This window comes from Notolepis coatsorum (assembly GCF_963971535.1).
Source record: "Notolepis coatsorum genome assembly, chromosome: 11".
Taxonomy (NCBI): domain Eukaryota; kingdom Metazoa; phylum Chordata; class Actinopteri; order Aulopiformes; family Paralepididae; genus Notolepis; species Notolepis coatsorum.
The window spans coordinates 71,318,693-71,342,614 of record NC_140175.1 but is presented as its reverse complement, the minus strand read 5'-3'; the positions used below and the strand labels follow the sequence as shown (position 1 = coordinate 71,342,614).

General features: G+C 42.7%; 1 protein-coding gene across 1 annotated transcript in view; it reads left to right on the top strand.

The window, feature by feature from the left end:
* The first annotated feature begins 7,959 nt into the window (after positions 1-7,959).
* Positions 7,960-23,922, top strand: part of slc26a1 (solute carrier family 26 member 1) — a 29,896-nt gene continuing 13,933 nt past the window's right edge. The window contains exon 1 of the mRNA XM_084325508.1: positions 7,960-8,091. The gene's annotated coding sequence lies outside the window, so the exon portion shown is untranslated. The remainder of the gene's footprint in view (positions 8,092-23,922) is intronic.

Below are 23,922 nucleotides of genomic sequence, written 5' to 3'. Positions count from 1 at the left end.
TAAATGGCCTTTTTCAGTGTTTAGCATTGTTTCCTAGCTATGTGGACTTATATTAATATGATCTATGTCTCTAATTCTCATATTGGCGCATTCTTCCAATTCTCCTCTCACAATATTCACCCTCACTGAACTGAGTCATCTGAAAATATGCTGATTTGTGATGTCAGAGAGACTCAGCTGCATGATAATGTTCAGGCGGCACAGTGGTTTAGGTGCCCAGGCTCAAAACGGCTTAAGATCTTGAGGTAGAAAAATGCTGTTTTTGAGGACTTCATCAGAAATACAAAACAATGAATTAAAAAAAATAAAAAATTACAGAGGTGTTCCATAAACTCACAGGAATTGTGTAAAAGTGCCCAAATAGTGAAAGAAATAGTAAAATAGTTCCCCTTTAAGCATTTTTGGTTGAAATAAAGTTAGTTATAAGACTGTTTAATTTGTCATTAAAAGATAATTACACTTACCAGTAGAACGCCTGTCGTTCAGTGCTGTTGCCTAATACAGGAGTCAACGCTGTTGTGACGTCAGTCAGCAGCGCCAGAGTGAAGTGTAGTTCCTCAGTGAACAAAAACTTAAACGTTGTTATTTTGCTACCTTTACGATTGATTGCAAATTTTTTCATGTTGAGGTTATAGATTGTGGATGAATACACACAGAAAGGTACACCATGCCAATGTTCATGCTTTATTTGTTTTAAATGAGACGATTTAGAAATGTGTCCATTCGAAATACATTACAATTTCAAGAGGGGTGGATCGGCCGGAAACAACAATGACGTAACCACTACACCTCCCTATTCAGCCATGACACAGTAAGATGGACATGACGTAACATGTTGTGTTCAAATAAAACAAATTGTTTTGTTTTGTTTTGCTTATGTACAAAGTAAAGCAATGTAAGATAAGCCATTTGGGGGGCATAATAGACACGGTTGGTTACAGATGTTAGTTCCATTGCATGAAGCAGTCGGTGATATAAGGAACGACAGGAAAAACAAGGAAAGGATTGCGAAGGAAATTAGACTGTACTGAAAATACTGTATAGTGACTCAAATTCAAAAAGCAGTCCAGTGGCAAATACCTTTAGTCACTGGACTGCTTTTAGTCAGAGAGGCTCATGAAGAGTCCGTCTGGAAAAGACACGTGTGATACACCAGTTACATGTACTGAGAATATGTAATGTTATGCCAAATGAGGCCAACATCTTCATGGATGAAACATTGAATAGCTTGACTATTTAAATTAGATTCCACCAATCAACACTAACGTCAAATCAAATCAAATGTATTTGTATAGCCCACAATCACAACGGGCTTCACAGATCAAGAAGAAACATCACAAAAGATCCACAATAAAAAACACCATAAAATCCACAATTTTGCAACACCCCCAGACTTTCCCCAATGAAGATAAGGAACAACTCCCTGTAACCTAGCAATAGGAAGAAAGAAAAACGTGATAAACCTCAGATGGGCAGTTCAAAAGGGATCCCCCATCATGGTGTCTGTGATATGGTGTTGCTATGGTCCGGATGATAGATGGATGGAGAATAGAACAAGCGAATAATTGGTATGTATATGCATATATACATGTAATATAAATACATATACATACATAATAATAATAATTTATTTATTTTGTATAGCGCTTTTCAAAGACCCAAAGTCGCTGACAATAGGCAAAAAAGAAAACAAAGAAACATAGAACCACAGGGAAACGGAGGACAATAAGAATACACAGGAACATAAAACCATGAGTAACGGATAACAAGTACGGGAGTGAGTAGGGGAGACAGTCAGGAGGAGAGAGTAAGGGAAAACCAAGGGGGGTGGGGGGGGGCAGGAGAGGAGAGAACGTGGGGCAGGGGGAAATGGTGGTGAGTTGGAGGAGGGTGGTAAGGAAGGTTGAATGCTTGGGAGAACAGGTAGGTTTTGAGTCTGGATTTGAAGGTGGAGAGTGAGTCTCTGATGGTCTGAGGGAGGGAGTTCCAGAGTCGGGATGCAGCTTGTGAGAATGCCCGGTCACCAAAACTTTTGAGTTTGGATGACGGGACAGTGAGGGAAAGAGTGGAAGAGGACCGGAGGGAATGGGTGGGCGGTAGGGGAGAAGGAGGTCAGTCAGGTAGGGGGGGCCAGGCTATGGAGGGCTTTGAAGGTGAGAAGTAGTGTTTTGAAGTTAATGCGTTCCTTGATCAGGAGCCAGTGGAGGGAGTGGAGGACAGGAGTGATGTGTTCGCGGGACCGGGTGTTAGTGAGGAGGCGGGCGGCTGAGTTTTGGACCAACTGCAGTTTATGGAGGGAGCGGGAGGTGATGCCAGTGAGGAGGGAGTTGCAGTAGTCCAGGCGGGAGGAGATGAAGGCGTGTATGAGGGATTCAGCAGCAAGGGGGGGGGGGCAGTGACGGATTTTGGCAATGTTGCGGAGGTGAAAATATGAAGTTTTGACAATGGAGCGGACATGGGGGTCAAATGAGAGGGTGGGGTCGAGGAGGACACCGAGGTTGCGGACTAGGGGGGGGGGGTGATGGTGGAGTCATTGATGGTGAGTGTGATGGGTCCGGATCTGGTGAGGGTGGTGTTGGTGCCGATGATGAAAAGTTCTGTCTTGTCGCTATTTAATTTGAGGAGGTTATGGGTCATCCAGGTTTGTAGTTCAGTGAAGCAGGATTCAATGTGACTGAGGGGAGGGCTGTGGGGGGATAGTGTGGTGATGTAAATTTGGGTGTCATCAGCATAGCAGTGGAAGTTGAGGTTGTATTTGCGAATGATGTGACCGAGGCGGAGAATGTAGCAGATGAAGAGCAGGGCCGGGCCTAGGACTGAGCCTTGGGGGACCCCCTGTGTGACTGGGGAGGGGGAAGAGGTGTGGCCGGAGAGGGAGATAAATTGATGTCTGTCAGTGAGACACACATACATAGTAGCAATAGTATCTAAAGTATTTAAGAACATTTCCAAATGAAAATAATAATATAACTAAGAACAAAAAAGCATAGGAATACAAGCTAGTATGAAAAATAAGATGCACTATACAGTTGAATAGCTCGACTATTTAAATGTAATTCCACCAGGCAACATTAAAGCTGCACTAAATTTGTTTAAATCTGCAGATCCAGATATTTTTATTTTTATTGTTTTACTATACACTAAATACAAATCAAATTAATTCTATCATAGATCTGTCCTCATATATTTTGATTCACTGTGAACCAAACATAAACCCAGAACAAAATGTGTGAACACTGCCTTCATAAACCACAGCAGGTAGCCTTTCTAGTTACAAACAGAACTCCAGGAATCCCATTTTTGAGTTGTAAAAATATACCTTAGAATTATTTTATTCCTCTGACCCTCCCAAAACTACAAGCTAAAAGTGAACTTGTTTTTTGGTGAAGTGCTGGTCACGTGTCAGTGTTAAGTCATATGTAGACTGCGATAGATAACTTGTGAGAATCTTGTGTTTATTGTACCTGTGTGAGGTAAGGTTATCGTCTGACTGTCCTTATCTATAGGTCACACAGTCAATGGGAGATATATTTTGAACAGTTTGACACATTTCTCTATGAAACTATAAGGTCACAGGTCGAGGCCTCAGGAGAGACACTCTGTAGAGATAAGCCTAGTTATCAGGTAAAATATTGACTTGGTTTACCCTGTGGCTGATCCGCAACACATTGCCCAAGGGAGTTCTCAAAATGCACTTGCATTTCATACACGCATGCACACACACACACACACGCACGCACGCACGCACACATGCACGCACGCACACACACACACATACACACACACATACACACACACACACACACACACACACACACACACACACACACACACACACACACACACACACACACACACACCTATGGGAGTTGTCAACACACAACTCAGTAATGAATTGAAAATGGGGGACCCTGACGAAAGTCCTTCTCTGGTCTGCATCCCCTTAACAATTGTGTGTATTGAGCTGTACTGTATTGTACAGATGAACTCAATGTACAGATGAACTCAATGGTACACTGGTTGAAGAAACCTGGCTTGGCTTCTAAACCAAATTCTCAACAATACTAAACAACATGGCCCCCCTAAGAACCACCAGGGTAAAAAATCGCGCTGAGCCGTGGATGCACACTGAAATACTGACCGCTATGAAAACCAGAGACAAAAAATGCTCTGAGTTTCGTAAAAGTCAGTCAAAGCTTACCAAAAGCACGAGCAGTGAACTCCAAGCCCACGTGACTGAACTCAAACTAGAAAGAAACAGACTAAGAAATGACGTAAACTCCATGATAAAAACTGCAAAAAAGAATTTCATCAATGACAAAACTGAGGAAAACAAAAATAAACCATGTGAACTTTGGAAATGACTCAATAATCAACTAGGCTGCAGTAAAAAACTTAAAACCAGGTTCTCAAACATAAACATAAAGACGGACAACACGCTCATCACAGACAAACTGGATGTAGCCAATTACTTAAACACTTTCTTCACAAACATAGCCACAACACTGGTAAACAAACTACCCTCCCACTCAGGGCAGTATGGGGCAGTATGGGGTAGAACACATAGTAGCATACTACAAGAACCTAGGCGTCCACAAAGACGATTTCAAACTGGAAATGGTAACTACAGATGAGGTACTCAAAAAACTGAGCGCCCTCCAACCGAACAAGGCCACTGGCCATGACAACATCCCCTCCAAATTCCTCAGAGACTCAGCAGCCGCCATCACCCCAGTCATCACACACATAATAAACCTCTCCATAAAACAGGGACACGTCCCCAAGGACTTCAAAATAGCGAGAGTAACACCCCTGCACAAAAAGGGCAGCAAATTAGACCCAGGCAACTACCGCCCTGTTTCTATCCTTACATCCATCTCGAAAGTCATGGAAAAAATAGTATACGAACAGGTCGAAAAGTACCTCGCGGAAAAAAATCTAATCTACGAATTCCAATCTGGCTTCAGAACATCCCACTCCACTGACACATGCCTTCTCTATTTGAACGACCACATCAAGCAAGAGGTGGACGCGGGCAAATACTGCGGCATGGTCATGCTAGACCTACAAAAGGCCTTCGACACTGTCAATCACAACATTCTGATTGACAAGCTAAAAGCAATTGGTTTTGGTTTATCAGTGAGCTGGATACAATCCTACCTGGAGGGGAGAGAACAGATGGTGGAGGTAAACGGTACCCTATCCCCCCCCCCCCCCCCCCTCACAGTGAACTGTGGTGTTCCACAAGGAAGCATACTAGGACCACTACTGTTCCTAATTTATGCAAATGACATGTCGTCAGCTTGTGACTGCAACTTGTTCCTGTTTGCGGACAACTCAGCCCTGCTGGTCTCTGACAAGAACAAGTTACAGGTTGAATAAACCCTCAGCTCGGAACTAGGCAAAATCTGCATATGGCTCGCCGACAACAAACTATCATTACACATGGGCAAAACAGAGTCCATTCTCTTCGGTTCAAATAACAAACTCAGCAAGACCGACGGCTTCTCAGTTACAGTGGGTGACAATATTGTCACAAGGAAAGATGAAATTACCTACCTGGGTTCCATCCTAGAGGCTAATCTTTCCTGTGACAAAATGGCATCCAATGTAATAAAAAAAGTCAACCAACGAACTCGATTCTTGTACCGGATCTCCTCTCTGGTAAACACGAATACCCTAAAGACTCTGGCAGGAGCACTCATTCAAGGGTACTACAACTATGCTTGAACCTCATGGTACCAAAGCACCTCAAAGGCACTAAAAACCAAATTACAAACATCTCAAAACAAACTAGTCAGACTACTGCTTGGCCTGACTCCTAGAACCCACCTCACCCCTGCACACTTTGCCAACCTAGGATGGCTTAGAGTAGACGACAGAGTACAGCAACATGCAATGGGCCTGGTCTACAAGATACACTACACGACCAAGGTACCCATGTACATGTCAAAATACTTCCCAAAGGTCAGTGAATACCACGATCACAACACCAGAGGGAGCTCCACAAATCATGTAAAACCCAGATTTGGCTCAAGCAAGGGACTAAACACGTTTCGCAATTATGCCACATCAATGTGGAACGCCCTACCCAAAGCTGTAAAGGAATGTGAATCACTACCCACCTTCAAAAGCACTCTCAAAGAACACCTACGGGAGACTGCAATTCGAAACTGGCCCCTACAAATGTCCTAACCCAGTTGTACAATAAAGACCAAGCATGGCTTTGTCAGTATTCCAATGTACAGTGCCCCCCCCCTACCCCACACCCCCCCCCCCCCCCCCCACCTCCAATGTACAGCCCCACCCAACCCCACCCCACCTACCCAACCTCCTCCAATGCACAGTTTCTATGTCAATACACTCTTTTTCTGGATTTTTTTAGTATCACAAACAGTACTGTATTTGCAAATCTGGTATGTCATAAATGTATAGATGTAGCAGTACTGTCTACTGTCTAGTATGTCGTGTGTGTCATATGATGAATTGAAAATGGAGGACCCTGATGGAAACAAGACGAAAGTCTTTCTCAGGTCTGCATCCTCTTAACAATTGTATGTATTGAGCTGTACTGTACTGTACCCATTCTGCAATCTGTTAATAAACTTTTCAATCAATCAATCAATCAAACCCATTCTGCAATCTGTTAATAAAGTTTTCAATCAATCAATCAATCAATCAATCAAAGACTTCTATATTAATTGGTCTAGGTTAACCACGCCCATATTCTGAAGCCACGCCGCCATCCTGGTTTGTTTCCATTGGTATGTATTTGCCCCGCCCCCTATGCTTAATCCCCACCCCTTTTTGTATCTTGTGAACCATTCGTCGTAGAGACTCACAGGTTGGGTCATTGGACTCAGCGGAGAGATACGCTTTCATTTGTTTATGTTTGCCCCGCCCCATATGCTTAAGCCCCGCCCTCTTTTCGTATATTGTGAACCATTTGTCATAGAGACTCGCGGGACTCCTATTTATATTTGGAGAGATCCTATTTCATTGACCTATGTTTGCCCTGCCCCTGTTCATATATCACAAATTATTCACCATGCAGTCTGCGGTGCACAGACACACACACTTTCACAATTTCTTTATATATAACATATATATTATATAGCACATTTCATACACAGAGGCAATTCAAAGTGCTTTACATAAAATAGAGAAAAGAAAAGGGCTAAGGGCTACTTGGTCAGTTTGTCCAAGAGACACACACACACACACACACACACACACACACACACACACACACACACACACACACACACACACACACACACACACACACACACACACACACACACACACACACACACACACACACACACACACACACACACACACACACACACACACACACACATACACACATATACACAGTCACACACACACACACACATACATACATACATACATACATACATACATACATACATACATACATACATACATACATACATACATACATACATACATACATACATACATACATACATACATACATACATACATACACACACACACACACACACACACACACACACACACACACACACACACACACACACACACACACACACACACACACACATACACACACACACAATCTTGACACGTATGCTTTTCTGTTAACCCTAAAGGTGACAGCAGGTCCCACCCACCCTGGTCATTCAGCCAATGGGAAACAGCCATGACCTCGGGCAAAGGGCTTCTCTTATCTTTCTATTCATCCGACATGGATCAGCTTCACAGCTTTGGGTCAGTCTGCTCATATGACAGCAGAGAGATAGAGATAGAGAGAGAGAGAGAGAGAGAGAGAGAGAGAGAGAGAGAGAGAGAGAGAGAGAGAGAGAGAGAGAGAGAGAGAGAGAGAGAGAGAGAGAGAGAGAGAGAGAGAGAGAAAGAGAGAGAGAACTGAGACAGAAACAGAACAAAAGTGATGCTGAGGAGCTGAAAGAAAAGACGTGTTCTTCTTGATGATACTTGTATGAAGTGTAGAGCAGAGAAAAGTTATATTCATCTGATTCTTTGGGACCTGATTGTAACAGGCTGACCCCCCTGTGCACCCTGCTGTGACACTAGACCGTGTGGGTGAGTAGGCCCATGTTTAGTATTGATTAACCAATGCTGCTTAGACTATTGATCCAAAATCTGTTGTGTATGACAAAGTGTATGGCTACTGGTGTGTTCATATTAGAAGACTGGCAGAATGACTGGGGAGCAGATGGAACTGGTTTTTAAGGGTCCAGTGAGAGCAAGGCTTGGATTGGATTTCCAATATTATCTAAAAGGATGTGTATCAGTGATACTCAAACCGTAAACAAAGAGGCCTCGAGGTTAGATCCTAATATGCCTACCTCTATTTTGCTACAATCTATTTTATGCTTATTTTATGTCTGCACTTTATGGGTGTGACAAATAACGCTTTGACTCTTGATTCTAATGATTCTTGATTCTAATGATCTATATATGTTTCTTGGTTTCTTTATAGAGTTTTTAATCCAATCAAAGCTGTTAAAAGAGCTGGGTTGTGTTGTAAATAACCATTGTGTACCAGCCTTTCAACCCCTGTTGACATTAGTAATTATAGCTAGGGGTATAAGTGGATGCTGCATTAGTGGAGGCGTAGCAGCGTCTCCTCAACGTTGAACGGAGACATGGGAGTTTTCCGAGGAAGGACGACCTAACCTGAGAAATCACCCTATACAGACAGCTATGTAAATCCTTACTTATTCAATAACTTACTCTCTTGGCTGTACTTTTTTCCCCTTCCCTCTTCATCTTCTGAAAACGTACCTTACTACTTACATCTACCCTTATCCCCCTCACCGTGTGCTTCCTACCTATCCATACTTAAATATCCTCCTTCAGGCCAATTTCAGGCCTTCCGCACCAGTTTGGAAGCAACTGTGGTAAAATTGACTTGAACTAATATAATTTGTAACTTTGTTTGACCAGAATGCATGAATGTTAGGTCCTGGGGCAATTTCAGCCAAGGGTGGGAATGTCTCCAGGACTGTGTGTTCAGGATAACAAAGACAAAGGAGATGTTAATCCGAATAAATGCCAGACAATAGGAGATCTCAATCACATGGCCGTGTGACAAGTACAGCAGGAACAGCTGGCCTGACCTAAAGAGCAGAGACCACAGACTTGCTCTGAAATCATATAAATAAAGAACGTTAATCATATTATACTGGATTAGAATGGAATACAATATTGGATTGGCTTTGATTGATCTTCCAATTCTGTGCTCTTTATGCCTGTATTTTTTTTTACTGCTGTGAAGCACCTTGAGCTGCAATTCTTGTATGAAAGGTGCTATACAAAATAACGTTTATTAATAATAATAATAATAATAATAATAATAATAATAATAATAATAATAATAATAATAATAATAATAATAATAATAATAATAATAATAATAATAATAATAATAATAATAATAATAATAATAATAATAATAATAATAATAATAATAATAATAATAATAATAATAATAATAATAATAATAGTAATATATTTTATTTGTAGGGCGCTTTATAGTTGTAGAGCAAATCTCAAAGCGCTACATTGTAAAAGAACATATTAAAAACTAGCAAGAGAGTAAACAAAAGAAAGAATATAAAATAAGCAAGACTAAAACTAGTAAGGAGTAAAAAGAACACTAAAACTAGTAAAAGAGTAAAAAACATTAAAAAAAGAAGGGCTAAAACTGGTAAAAGAACATAAAATGTGTGGAGCTAAAACTAGATAAAAATCAACAAAAGGCTCTATTAAAAGATGAGTTTTGGTGGCTGTGTGGCGCAGCGGACAAAGCGTTCGTCGCCAACGCAAGAGACACTGGTATCGAATCCAGCTGTCAGCGTTGCTTCCGGCTTGGCCGGCCGTCATACTGGCTCGATTGGCAGAGTCAGCGGGAGGGAAGCCGGTGGGTGGGTCTGGGTCGTTGTGGACAGCGACTCCTACAGTTCGGTTGGGGCGCCTGCACAGCAAGGGAAGGATCTAAGAGAGGTGGTGTGACCTTCCACACGTTACACTCTCTCAGTGAGAGTCCGCGCTGCCAGGTGAAAAAAAATAAGTGGTGGGCTGGGTACACATGTGTCTGAGGAAGCATGTGATAGTCTCTGCCCTCCCAGACCGACGGTAGGGAGTAGAGTGCGTAACGACCAGGAAGGGGATTGGGAATTGGCATAACGACTAACATTGGGAGGGGAGAAAAACGGAAAAAGAAGGTAGAAAAAGATCATAAAAAAGGAGTTTTGAGGCCCTTTTTAAAAGCATGCAGTCTGTGGTGCTCTCAGGTGGTCAGGGAGAGCATTCCATTATTTATCAGTGTGGTACTTTAGGGGTAGATCTGCTTGCAGAGCTGTGATGTGTGTGGATGTATTACAGTATATTTACTTACTTGATTGAATCTACCTCTATTGATTTTAAGCTATTGATTGTACTGTATGTGTAAAGGATACTTAATGTAACAGTGTCATAATTACACAATAAAGTCTTGTTGAAACTAAAAGAAATCAATGAATGCATTAATAACTAGACATTGCGATTTGATTGCAATACTTAGTTGCACTGTATGGTGCATCTGTGTGATGTGACACAATTCTATAGAGTCAAATATACACTTTGATATATTTTAACTGGACAGCTCCAGGTAAACATCTTTACCAATCCATTCCCCCCCCCCCCCAACATCCGCTACAGATCTTCTCATTTGTCATTGTGATGCAAGTGTTGAATCCATCATAATCTGAGTGTTTAAACTGGTTACATCAGGTGACAATAATACACTTTATTGGTGTGATTTTAAATTGTGCCTGCTTAATACACCCAGCTTAGAATTCATAATTCATTAACATTTACATTTAGTCATTTAGCTGACGCTTTTATCCAAAGCGACTTACAAGTTCTGTACGACAAGTCATCAGGAAGGGTACAACTCTATCAGCTGAGTAACAATGTTCATCAAAGTGTTGCGTGTTACAGTGTAGGTTAGTTTATTAGGACAAGTGCATGACAGTAAGGTTAGTTGGGGTTAGATTTATTATTATTATTATTATTATTATTATTATTATTATTATTATTATTATTATTATTATTATTATTATTATTATTATTATTATTATTATTATTATTATTATTATTATTATTTATTTTTTATTTTTATTATTTCAGATAATGGTTGAAGAAGTGCGTCTTTAGTCGACGGCGAAAGATTGGACGGGATTCGGCTGTCCTAACTGGGGTGGGTAGTTCATTCCACCATTGTGGGGCAAGGACTGAGAATAGGCGGCTTCTCTTTGATGACCCTCCCGGAGCTTGGATAGGAGTAGGTCTGAGGCGGCCAGAAGATGCAGAGCATAGGGGTCTTGAGGGTGTGTAGTTAGAGACCATTGACCGGAGGTAGGCGGGAGCGGTTCCCTTTGCCGCACGGTATGCTAGGTCGAGGGCTTTGAAGCGGATACGTGCAGCAATAGGGAGCCAGTGCAGGTCCCTAAGAAGTGGGGTGACATGGGCCGACTTCGGTAGGTTTGAGATCAGGCGGGCCGCTGCGTTTTGAATGAGTTGAAGAGGCTTGGTGGCAGTGGCCGGGAGGCCAGCGAGCAGTGCGTTGCAGTAGTCGAGGCGGTAGATGACTGTTGATTGGACGAGAAGTTGGGTGGCTTCTTTTGTCAGGAAGGGGTGGATCCTTCTGACGTTGCTCAGGAGGAATCTGCAGGTTCTGGTTGTCGCTGCGATGTGAGCAGAGAAGTTCAACTGGTCGTCGAGGACAACACCAAGGTTCTTGGCGGTCGGGGACGCGGTCACAGCTGCATTCTCGACTGTGATGGAAAGGTCGGTCAGGGGGGAGGATTTGGCCGGCAGGTGGAGCAATTCTGTTTTGCTTAGGTTCAGTTTGAGGTGGTTGGTCGTCATCCAGGCGGAGATGTCGGACAGACAGGCCGAGATCCGCTCAGAGGATATCTGAGGGAGGGAAGGAGAGGAAGAGTTGAGTATCATCGGCATAACAATGATATGAGAAGCCATGAGACGTGATAATGTTACCCAGTGATTTAGTGTAGAGGGAGAAGAGAAGGGGTCCTAGGACCGAGCCCTGGGGGACACCCATCCGCAGGGGGCGGGTGGCCGACAGGGTCCCTCTCCATGACACTTGGTAGGAGCGGTCATTGAGGTATGATGTCATTTGTTGGTTATATTCTCCCGAGGTCCCTGTAGCATGTTGCCGGAGAGCAGAGAGCAAAGCACTGTTTCTCTTCCATTAATTTTTATTTTTTTTACCTTCTCTTTCTCCAATTTTTCTCTGTTTTTCTCCCCGTCCCATTTAGTCGTTGTGCCAATCCCCCCCCCCCCTCCCCTACCTGGTTGTTGTACGCATGTTCTCCTACGAGTCGGTACAAGGGCGTCCCGACGCCGATCGCACGCTTCCTCCGATACGTGCAGCGACTGCCAGTGACGTCTTTTCACTTGGCAGTGAGGACTCTCATTGGTGAAGTGTAACGCATGGGAGGGCACTCTATCTCCACCAAGTCCTGCCCCCGCTGAGCAAGCACCGAGACCTGACCTGTAGGCGTCGCTGTCCACAACGCCAGATTCCCACCCACCAGCTTCCCACCCCCTAATACTGCCAATTGTATTAGTATGAACGACCAGCCAAGCTGGTAGCAAGGCAGAGAGCTGGGCTCGAACCCAGCATCTCCTGCGTTGGTGACGCTTGCGCAATCTCCGCTACGCCACCTGACCGCCTCTTCCATTCATTCTTATTAGATTAGATTAGATTAGCTTTATTGTCATTACACAGTGCAACAAGATTGTGTACGTCCAACCAGGATGTGACACTCAACAGTCAGTTGCAATATAAGACACATATAAATAAAACTGTACAGTAGAGTGCAATGGTTAGCACAAAATGCGATGGTGAGAATAATTAAAATAAAGTCTACATAAACTATGGGCTATATTGTTGGGATTTGTATTGTTATTATCTGCATCGCTTTTACTCTTTTTTATTATTCTCTGCATTGCTTTTATTCTGTCTATTTTACTGCTGTGAAGCACTTTGGGCTACAATTCCTGTATGAAGGGTGCTATACAAATACAGTTGATTATTATTCGTCAGTGGTGGGGCCATCCCATCAGCACAGCTAGAAAACTGAGAAAATTGAGAATGAAAATAAATAATATGTATTATAATTAAACCAAAATGACCCCCAAAACATAACATAGAAAACAACATTTGGAATAATCATCCAAAATAATTCGAATATGAACACAGTTTTAACCAAAACTTGTATCGAAACATGGGCAAAACCAATATGACCCTCACCAAACACAGTGTATAAAAATAGGAATATGTATGCAAAACATAGTAAGGAAAGCAGTGGCACTAAACCGAACAGATAGTCAGACTGTACTGTTGCAGCTTGGAGGAACACCATTGAAATACCTGACCACAGGAGGTTGGGTGAACTCCAAGGCCATTCATACTGTAGGTCCTACTGGGAGACGTATACAGAAGTGTTGGGGTCTCTTTAGAATCACATGATGGAGGAGCGAGTACACTGATTGGACACAGTCACACTCACAGAAATGTCAGTGTTACTCTATGGGCTATAAGACTGAAGGAAAAAATAGTTAGGTCTCTAACAGATCTCCAATGATTCTCCTTGACTGAATAACGTTTTGATTCTAAGAGGTCAGTTGAGGTGAAGCCTGCTGTGTGAGTGTGCATGTGCATGTGTGTGCATATGTGCGTCTGTGTGTGTGTGTGTGTGTGTGTGTGTGTGTGTGTGTGTGTGTGTGTGTGTGTGTGTGTGTGTGTGTGTGTGTGTGTGTGTGTGTGTGTGTGTGTGTGTGTGTGTGTGTTCTATGTCATTGGCTACAAATATCCAGTCACAGTAACACATTCCGTTCTCAAGGGCATTGAGTTAAACCAGGGGTTGGCAACCTGCGGCTCCGGAGCCGCATGTGGCTCTTTAGCCAATCAGCTGCGGCTCCCTGGCCAAAAAAAAATATATATTTTAATATTATTTTTTTTACTTTTCTTTTTTTATCTCTTATTTTGGAGATCGATGCCATACTGTGACACTGAAATGAAAAAAGATTTCATCAACTCTACAGTACGTCACACCCCGCACCTCTCCCTGCCGTCTGCAAGTGACTAATCTTGAGTTTCCGCCCCCCAGTAAGCTAACCATGGATAAATCCAAAAAAAGGAAAGTCTGAGGAAAATAGAGGGTTTAATTCAGCGTGGACAGATGAATTTGCTTTCACGACTAACGATGCAGGCTTACCTGTATGCCTGATATGTGGTGAGAAATTTGCGAACAACAAAAAATTTTCTTTTTATTTGATAGATTTTCCACAAATAAGGGAAGGACTCAAATAGAGCTGCATAGTTCAGGGTTTTATTTCAAAGTAGGTCTACAGATGCCAGTGTTTGTTCTCCTCTTCTGTGATTTATTTCAAAGTAGGTCTACACATGGTAGTTTTTTTTTTCAAAGTGGACTACTTTTAATTTTATAAATGTTCCACAAATAAGGGAAGGACTCAAATATACCTGAATAGTTCAGGGTTTTATTTCAAAGTCGGTCTACAGACACCAGTGTTTTGTCTCCTCTTCTGTGTTTTATTTAAAAATAGGTCTACACATCTTTTTTCTTCTCTTCATAAGAGTTTGAGGTTTTGTTATAACAGGTAAAAACAGCAATAAAAAGTCAAAATCTAAGGGTAAATTGGTTTTGCGGCTCCAGAGGAATTTTATTTTGTGGGAGGGGGGGAAAATGGCTCATTTGATAGTAACGGTTGCTGATTGATTGATTGATTGATTGAAAACTTTATTAACAGATTGCAGAATGGGTACAGTACAGTACAGCTCAATACATACAATTGTTAAGGGGATGCAGACCAGAGAAAGACTTTCGTCTTGTTTACATCAGGTTCCCCCATTTTCAATTCATCATAACATTTATGACATACCAGATTTGCAACTACAGTACTGTTTGTGATACAAAATGAGTCCAGAAAAGAGAGTATATACATTTGACGTAGAAACTGTACATTGGAGGAGGTTGGGTAGGTGGGGTGGGGTTGGGTGGGTGGGGGGGGTGTACATTGGAATATTGACAAAACCATACTTGGTAATTTACTGTACATTGGAGGGGGTTGGGTTAGGACATTTACAGGGGCCAGTTTTGAATTGCAGTCTCCCGTAGGTGTTCTTTGAGAGTGGTTTTGAAAGTGGGTAGTGATTCACATTCCTTTACAGCTTTGGGTAGGGTGTTCCACATTGATGTGGCATAATTGCGAAACGTGTTTAGTCCCTTGTTTGAGCCGAATCTGGGTTTAACATGATTTGTGGAGCTCCCTCTGATGTTGTGATCATGGTATTCACTGACCTTTGGGAAGTATTTTGACATGTACATGGGTACCTTGGTCGTGTAGTGCAGCGGTTCTCAACAGGGGTGCCGCGGCACCCTAGGGTGCCGCAGAGAGCTGCCAGGGGTGCCTTGAGATTTTTTTTTTTAATTTAAAAGAAAAAAAAAATCTTTTTGGATTACAGAAAATTATCACTAAAGTGCTATCTGTTGCAGCTGCATTGTTTTTCATGAACATACCATATTTGGATAAGTTTGACCATTTCTCAAAATCTGAAAATCATTATTTAATAAAACACAGAAAAGGATCACCAAGTTACTCTGGATAAAAAAAAACTTTACAGACAACATTGAGACAAAGCTTCCTGACACATCTCCATCCAAACTCTTGGAAGAACTCATTTAAATCTCATCTGATACCACCTGGAGAGATAGTTTCAGAGTGTGGTGCTGAGTACCAAGTATCTCATGATGCAGCAGTTAAGGTGTTGATACCATTCAGCACCAATTATCTGTGTGAAGCTGGCTTTTCATCCAGCTCTGAAAACAAAATATAGGGCCAAGTTGAGCCTTGAGGATGACATGCGTGTTGCCTTGTCAAAGATCTCCCCACGTATTGACCGTATTATTAGCCAGCAGCAGCAGACCTCGCATTGAGCTAGAAATGTCCACTGAGTGAACGAGTGCTTATTTTCTGTATTTATTTATATTTTTTGAGAAATGGTAACTTGGTGATCCTTTTCTGTATTTAAAAAAAATACATGATTTTCAGTTTTTGAGAAATGGTCACACTTATCCAAATATGCTATTTATATGGAAAAGTGTGCAGCTGCAACAGATAGCACTTTAGTGATAATTTTCTGTAATTTTATAGAAATAGTACTAAGCCATTTAGACCTGAAACACCTGTTAATAATGCATTATATAGCGTGCATATACACACAAATGTGTTTCCCGGTTTCTTAAATAAACATTATTTTGAAAGCAAGCACTTTTGTCATCATTGTAGCAAAAAAGACAGGACCGGAAAAGTCTTTATCGTATGTAGGGGTGCCCTGGAATATTTTATTGAACACAGGGGTGCCTTGGCAGCAGAAAGGTTGAGAACCCCTGGTGTAGTGTATCTTTTTTTTTTTGATCAACTTTTTCTCCCATTTTTCTATTTTTCTCCCATCCCAATTTCGTATCATCCAATTCAACCCTCCCCTGTCTCGAACGCTGTTTCTTGCCTCCCACAAGCCGGCTGCAATGTGGACTAAGTCATACATAGCACGAGTCCCCTCCGATACTCGAGGTAACAGCAGTCGCATCTTTTCACCTGCGCGGCGCGATCTTTCAGCGTCAGGGGTCTGCGCTTTGGAGGGGCGCCGCCCCCATCGCTTCCTGATTCTACTGCGCAGGCGCACCAACCGACCTGTAGGAGTCGCTGTCCACAATGCCCGATCCCCACCCATCAGTTTCCCACCCCCTAATACTGCCAATGTGTATTAGTACGGACGACCAGCTAAACTGAAAGCAATGTGGAGCGCTGGGCTCGAACAGGCGAACCCAGCGTCTCCAGTATTCGTGGTGAGCGCCTTGCCCACTGCACCACGTAGCCGCCCTGGTTGTGTAGTGTGTCTTGTAGACCAGGCCCATTGCAAGTTGCTGTACTCTGTCGTCTACTCTAAGCCATCCTAGGTTGTCAAAGTGGGCAAGGGTGAGGTGGGTTCTAGGAGTAAGGTCAAGCAGTAGTCTGACCAGTTTGTTTTGAGATGTTTGTAATTTTGTTTTTAGCGCCTTTGAGGTGCTTTGGTACCATGAGGTGCAAGCATAGTCGTAGTACCCTTGAATGAGTGCTCCTGCCAGAGTCTTCAGGGTATTCTTGTTTACCAGTGAGGAGATTCGGTACAAGAATCGAGTTCGTTGGTTGACTTTTTTTATTACATTGGATGCCATTTTGTCACAGGAAAGATTTGCCTCCAGAATGGAACCCAGGTAGGTAATTTCTTCTTTCCTTGTGACAATATTGTCACCCACTGTAACTGAGAAGCCGTCGGTCTTGCTGAGTTTGTTATTTGAACCGAAGAGAATGGACTCTGTTTTGCCCATGTGTAATGATAGTTTGTTATCAGCGAGCCATATGCAGATTTTGCCTAGTTCTGAGCTGAGGGTTTTTTCAACCTGTAACTTGTTCTTGTCAGAGACCAGCAGGGCTGAGTCGTCCGCAAACAGGAACAAGTTGCAGTCACAAGCTGTGACCCCTGAGTTAAACAGTATAAAGAACACTGTGATGGTGAGGTTTTATAAGGTCTATAATTGGAATCCTGCCATGCACACCTGATGAATTACACCCATTTCTCCCTTTAGTCTTTATACCTTTACAGTTACATTTGTACTCTGGTTGGATGCCAACCTTCTTTTCATTGTATTGTACTTGTGCTGTATAATGACAATAAATTTGAATCCAATCAAATGTAATCTAATCGAATCTAATCTAATCTAAAATGTTGAACCCTGAACCACACAGCGGCATTATTCCGGCAGTTACTGACTGTTCTCCATTGCGTTGTCCCTTTGTTTCCCATGTAGAAAGGTTTTATAATACATTTTATAGCAATTTGTGACATCTTCGACGCGTGCATATGTACACGTACATGTTCCACCCACCCTGTAATGCGGGGTTGTTAGTGCGGAGTGGTGGGTGGGTGCTTACAGTGCAGACACAGCCTTATCATCCCAGTATACAGTAATGAGTTTATGATGGCGGAGGATGATAGGGCATCATAGAGAAGCTTTTGTGGTCTGTGACATGGTTATCTCAGCTCAGATAATCTACTGAACCTGTAGGTCATGACGACCCACAGTGGACACAACCTGTCCGTTCTGAAAGGCCACCACTAACGTTACATTGTGTCAAGAGGGTAGCCGGCTGGAGAACTCTAGCACCTTGAGTGAAACATTTGCCACCACTTGCACCACTCTATTTTCTGGACTCTTTTCTGGACTCAAATCTGGTATGTCATAAATGTATAGATGTAGCAGTACTGTCTATCTGTATGTCATGTATGTCATATATGTTATGATGAATTGAAAATGGGGGTCCCTGATGTAAACAAGACGAAAGTCTTTCTCTGGTCTGCATCCCCTTAACAATTGTATGTATTAGGGGGGCAGGTGGCGCACGGAGATTACGTTCGTCACCAACACCGGGAGACACTAGGATTCGCCTGTTCGAATCCAGCTCCCAGCGTTGCTATCAGCTTGGCTGGCCTCTCACACTGATACAATTGGCTGTATCAGGGGGTGGGAAAGCTGAAGGGTGGGTCCTGGGCGTTGTGGACAGCGACCCCTACAGTTCGGTCGGGGCGCCTGCACAGCGAGTGTTGGAACTGAGGAGAGATAGTGTGGCCTCCCACACGCTACACTCTCCCCGGTGAGAACTTGCGCGGCCAGGTTGGCCTGCCCCAGGCTGCACATGCGTCGGAGGAAAGCATGTGACAGTCTCCGGTCTCCCGGACCAACAGTAGGGGAAAGTACGCAACAACCAGGAAGGGTGGGATGGGAGAAAAAAATCGGGAAAAAGGAGGGGAAGAAAGATAAAAAAAAAAATAAATAAAAAAATTGTATGTATTGAGCTGTACTGTACTGTACCCATTCTGCAATCTGTTAATACAATTTTCAATCAATCAATCAATCAGAAGTGAAAGATAAGCACACCGTTTCAACACGCACGCAGCTTGATTTACAGTAGCTTGTCGGGGGTAATTATGATAAACATTGGTTATCTGAGGTGGGGTAGGGCTACTGAAAACAGCTAAGCGCATGGAACAGGGTCTGCGTTAATAAAAAAAGAAAAACACAAAAAAAAAATTGTTTGTTTGTGATGGGCCTATTTGATGGTGTGAGGTGGGTTGTTAAAAATAAATCTAAAGGGAAGCACTGTGGTGTCAAGTAACACATTTTTGTAATCAAGAAACCACAGGAAATGATGCTGTTTTTTTATTATTCTTTTTACAATGCACCCTATTGATGGTGAAATTGCCGCATTGGCTTTTTATAGGGACTATGAGCCCATTAGGTGTATTTGTTCCCTCTTGAAGCACAGATGGCGGTGGTGTGTTTACATTTACATTTAGTCATTTAGCTGACGCTTTTATCCAAAGCGACTTACAAGTTCTGTACGACAAGCCATCAGGAAGGGCACAACTCTATCAGCTGAGTAACAATGTTCATCAAAGTGTTGAGTGCTACAGTGTAGGTTAGTTTATTAGGACAAGTGCATGACAGTATGGTTAGTTAGGGTTCGATTTTTATTTAATTTTAATTTTTGGTAGCACTTTATAATAACACCCTGTTATAATACATTTATAAGGTATATGTAGATAATGAACTAATCATGAACAAACCATTTATATACATTCATAAATGATTATTAAATCATTTATAACTATATTTGTATACCATTTACAAAGTATTTATAACGCATTAGTGGATAATGAACTAATCATGAACAAACCATTTATATACATTCATAAATGATTATTAAATCATTTATAACTATATTTGTATAACATTTACAGATTAGTTCTACATTATTTATAACTCATTATCAACATTGTTTGTACTTGATTTGTTCATCATTAAATAATGTTGTTTAATGTGTAGTAACACATTTGTAGATGCTTTGAAAAATGGATATGAAAAAATTACTATAGTGTATCTCCATTTATTTTTCATGTTCAACAAATGATTTGTTAAGACATTCATAAAACATTTATAAATCATTTGCAGATGCTATCGTGGGGGCCAATCTAAAGTGAAGCCTATTCATCATTAACAAGTGTCTAATACAGTTAATTATTTGTTTACTTTTTCATCACATGTTACAACTGTTGTAGGCAGCTTTCGGATACACCCTTCTTTGTGACATCAAACAGTGACAGAATTAGGACTAAAGATAAATGCAATTTTATTAACATATAAAATACATGTGCATGACATATAGTTTAACATCGGGGGGCACTAGGACCCAGGAGTACCCTGGCCAGTTAGAGTAGCTAGAGAGGAAGTCTCACGCGAGCGAGACTTGACGTCACGTGTGTTGCACTGTTGCCGTCTGTTTGAATGGAAGCACAAGTTATCCGTGCTGCGTCTATACTTTCGCTTTTAATAAGGTATGAGCAGGTTAAACACCTTTTTTTGTTGGTAAATCTATTCCATCATTTCCGACCTACAAACAACTCTTATGTTGTGTAGACGTTCGTGTAGATATGGTGGCCGCTAACGTTACATTTGTTCGACACGACACACAAGAGTAATAATTATTTGTGTCGTGTCATCATCACTGAGCACACTGAGCACACATTAGGAACAAATGTAACGTTAGCGGCCACCACATCTACACGAACGTCTACACAACATAAGAGTTGTTTGTAGGTCGGAAATGATGGAATAGATTTACCAACAAAAAAAGGTGTTTAACCTGCTCATACCTTATTAAAAGCGAAAGTATAGACGCAGCACGGATAACTTGTGCTTCCATTCAAACAGACGGCAACAGTGCAACACACGTGACGTCAAGTCTCGCTCGCGTGAAACTTCCTCTCTAGATACTCTACCTGGCCAGGGTACTCCTGGGTCCTAGTGCCCCCCGATGTTACACTATATGTCATGCACATGTATTTTATATGTTAATAAAATTGCATTTATCTTTAGTCCTAATTCTGTCACTGTTTGATGTCACAAAGAAGGGTATATCCGAAAGCTGCCTACAACATTTGTAACGTGATGAAAAAGTAAACAAATAATTAACTGTATTAGACACTTGTTAATGATGAATAGGCTTCACTTTAGATTGGCCCCCACGATAGCATCTGCAAATGATTTATAGATGTTTTATGAATGTCTTAACAAATCATTTGTTGAACATGAAAAATAAATGGAGATACACTATAGTCGTTTTTTCATATCTATTTTTCAAAGCATCTACAAATGTGTTACTACACATTAAACAACATTATTTAATGATAAACAAATCAAGTACAAATAATGTTGATAATGAGTTATAAATAATGTAGAACTAATCTGTAAATGTTATACAAATATAGTTATAAATGATTTAATAATAATTTATGAATGTATATAAATGGTTTGTTCATGGTTAGTTCATTATCCACTAATGCGTTATAAATACTTTGTAAATGGTATACAAATATAGTTATAAACGATTTAATAATCATTTATGAATGTATTTAAATGGTTTGTTCATGATTAGTTCATTATCTACAAATACCTTATAAATGTATTATAACAGGGTGTTATTATAAAGTGCTACCTTATTTGGTAATTCAGATAATGGTTGAAGAAGTGCGTCTTTAGTCGACGGCGAAAGATTGGACGTGTTTCGGCTGTCCTAACTGGGGTGGGTAGTTCATTCCACCATTGTGGGGCAAGGACTGAGAATAGGCGACTTCTCTTTGATCACCCTCCCGGAGCTTGGATAGGAGTAGGTCTGAGGCGGCCAGAAGATGCAGAGCGTAGGGGTCTTGAGGGTGTGTAGTTAGAGACCATTGACCGGAGGTAGGCGGGAGCAGTTCCCTTTGCCGCACGGTATGCTAGGTCGAGGGCCTTGAAGCGGATTCGTGCAGCAATGGGGAGCCAGTGCAGGTCCCTAAGAAGTGGGGTGACATGGGCCGACTTCGGTAGGTTTGAGATCAGGCGGGCCGCTGCGTTCTGAATGAGTTGAAGAGGCTTAGTGGCAGTGGCCGGGAGGCCAGCGAGCAGTGCGTTGCAGTAGTCGAGGCGGGAGATGACTGTTGATTGGACGAGGAGTTGGGTGGCTTCTTTTGTCAGGAAGGGGCGGATCCTTCTGACGTTGCTCAGGAGGAATCGGCAGGTTCTGGTTGTCGCTGCGATGTGAGCAGAGAAGTTCAACTGGTCGTCGAGGACAACACCAAGGTTCTTGGCGGTCGGGGACGCGGTCACAGCTGCATTCTCGACTGTGATGGAAAGGTCGGTCAGGGGGGAGGATTTGGCCGGCAGGTGTTGAGTATCGTCGGCATAACAGTGGTAGGAGAAGCCATGAGACATGATAATGTTACCCAGTGATTTAGTGTAGAGGGAGAAGAGAAGGGGTCCTAAAACCGAGCCCTGGGGGACACCCGTCCGCAGGGGGCGGGTGGCCGACAGGGTCCCTCTCCATGACACTTGGTAGGAGCGGTCATTGAGGTATGATGACAACCATGTCAGCGCAGAGCCAGCCACTCCAATTCCTGCGAGGGCCGCGAGGAGGATCTGGTGGTTGACTGTGTCGAAGGCTGCAGATAGATCTAGGAGAATCAGGACAGAGGAGAGGCCTTTCGCTTTTGCTAAGTGAAGTGCCTCTGTGACCGCAATGAGGGCTGTCTCTGTGGAGTGACCAGTCCTGAAGCCTGACTGATTAGGGTCTAGGAGGTCATTCTGTAAGAGATAAGCAGTAAGTTGGTTGGATACAGCACATTCAAGTGTTTTAGAAAGGAAGGAGAGAAGAGAGACAGGACGGTAGTTGCCTATGACGGTAGGGTTCAGGGATGGTTTTTTTATGAGGGGCGTGATTCTGGCTTGTTTTAGGGAGGTGGGGACCACCCCCGAGTTGAGTGAGGAGTTGATGGTTGCAGTTAGGAATGGGAGGATGTCTGGTGCTATGGTCTGGAGGAGTGGGGAAGGTAGCCGGTCCAGCTGGCATGTAGTCGGACGGTTCAACGTTACCAGTGTCAGGGTCTCGGCTTCTGTAATGGGAGAGAAAGATGACAGAGTGAAGGATGAGGTTCTCGATTCAGCATTTGGAATGGGTGGGGGTTGGGAGAAGGAGCTGCGGATGTTCTCCACTTTTTCCTCAAAGAAGATCGCAAAGTCTTCGGCAGAGAAAGATGAGGGAGGGGGGGGTGGGGGGGGAGTGAGGAGGGAGGACATGGTAGCATGCAGTTTGCGAAGATTCTTGGCAAAGGCCTCGATCCTATGGTGAAAGAAAGAAGCTTTGGCATTAGTAATGGTTTTGGAGAATGTTAACAAGAGGTTGTGATATGTGTCGATGTCAGCAGTGAGGCGTGACTTTCTATACTTCCTTTCAGCTGCTCTCAGGACCTGTCTTTGTTCTCTCACTGGATCTGTCAGCCATGGACTGGGTGGGGAACGGCGGGCAGGTTTCTCAACGAGGGGACAGAGCTTGTCGAAGGAGGTTGCAAGGGCTGAGAGGAGGGTGGAGGTTGCCATCTCTGTGGAGAGAGCAGAGAAAGTGTCACTCAAAGGTAGAGCGGATAGTATGTCAGAGGAGAGGGTGGAGGGGGATAGGGAGGGCAGGTTGCGTCTGAGTGAGACGGTTTGAGTTGGGGTGAAGACCTTTCGGTTAAGCATGAGAGTTAGTGAGAAGGATATGAAGGAATGGTCAGATACATGTAGGGGAGTTACCGTGGTGTTAATGATGCTGGAGTTACGGGAAAATATGAGATCCAAGGAGTTGCCTGCTTTGTGGGTGGGAGGCATGGCAGTGGGAGTCAGGTCAAACGATTGTAGGAGGGAG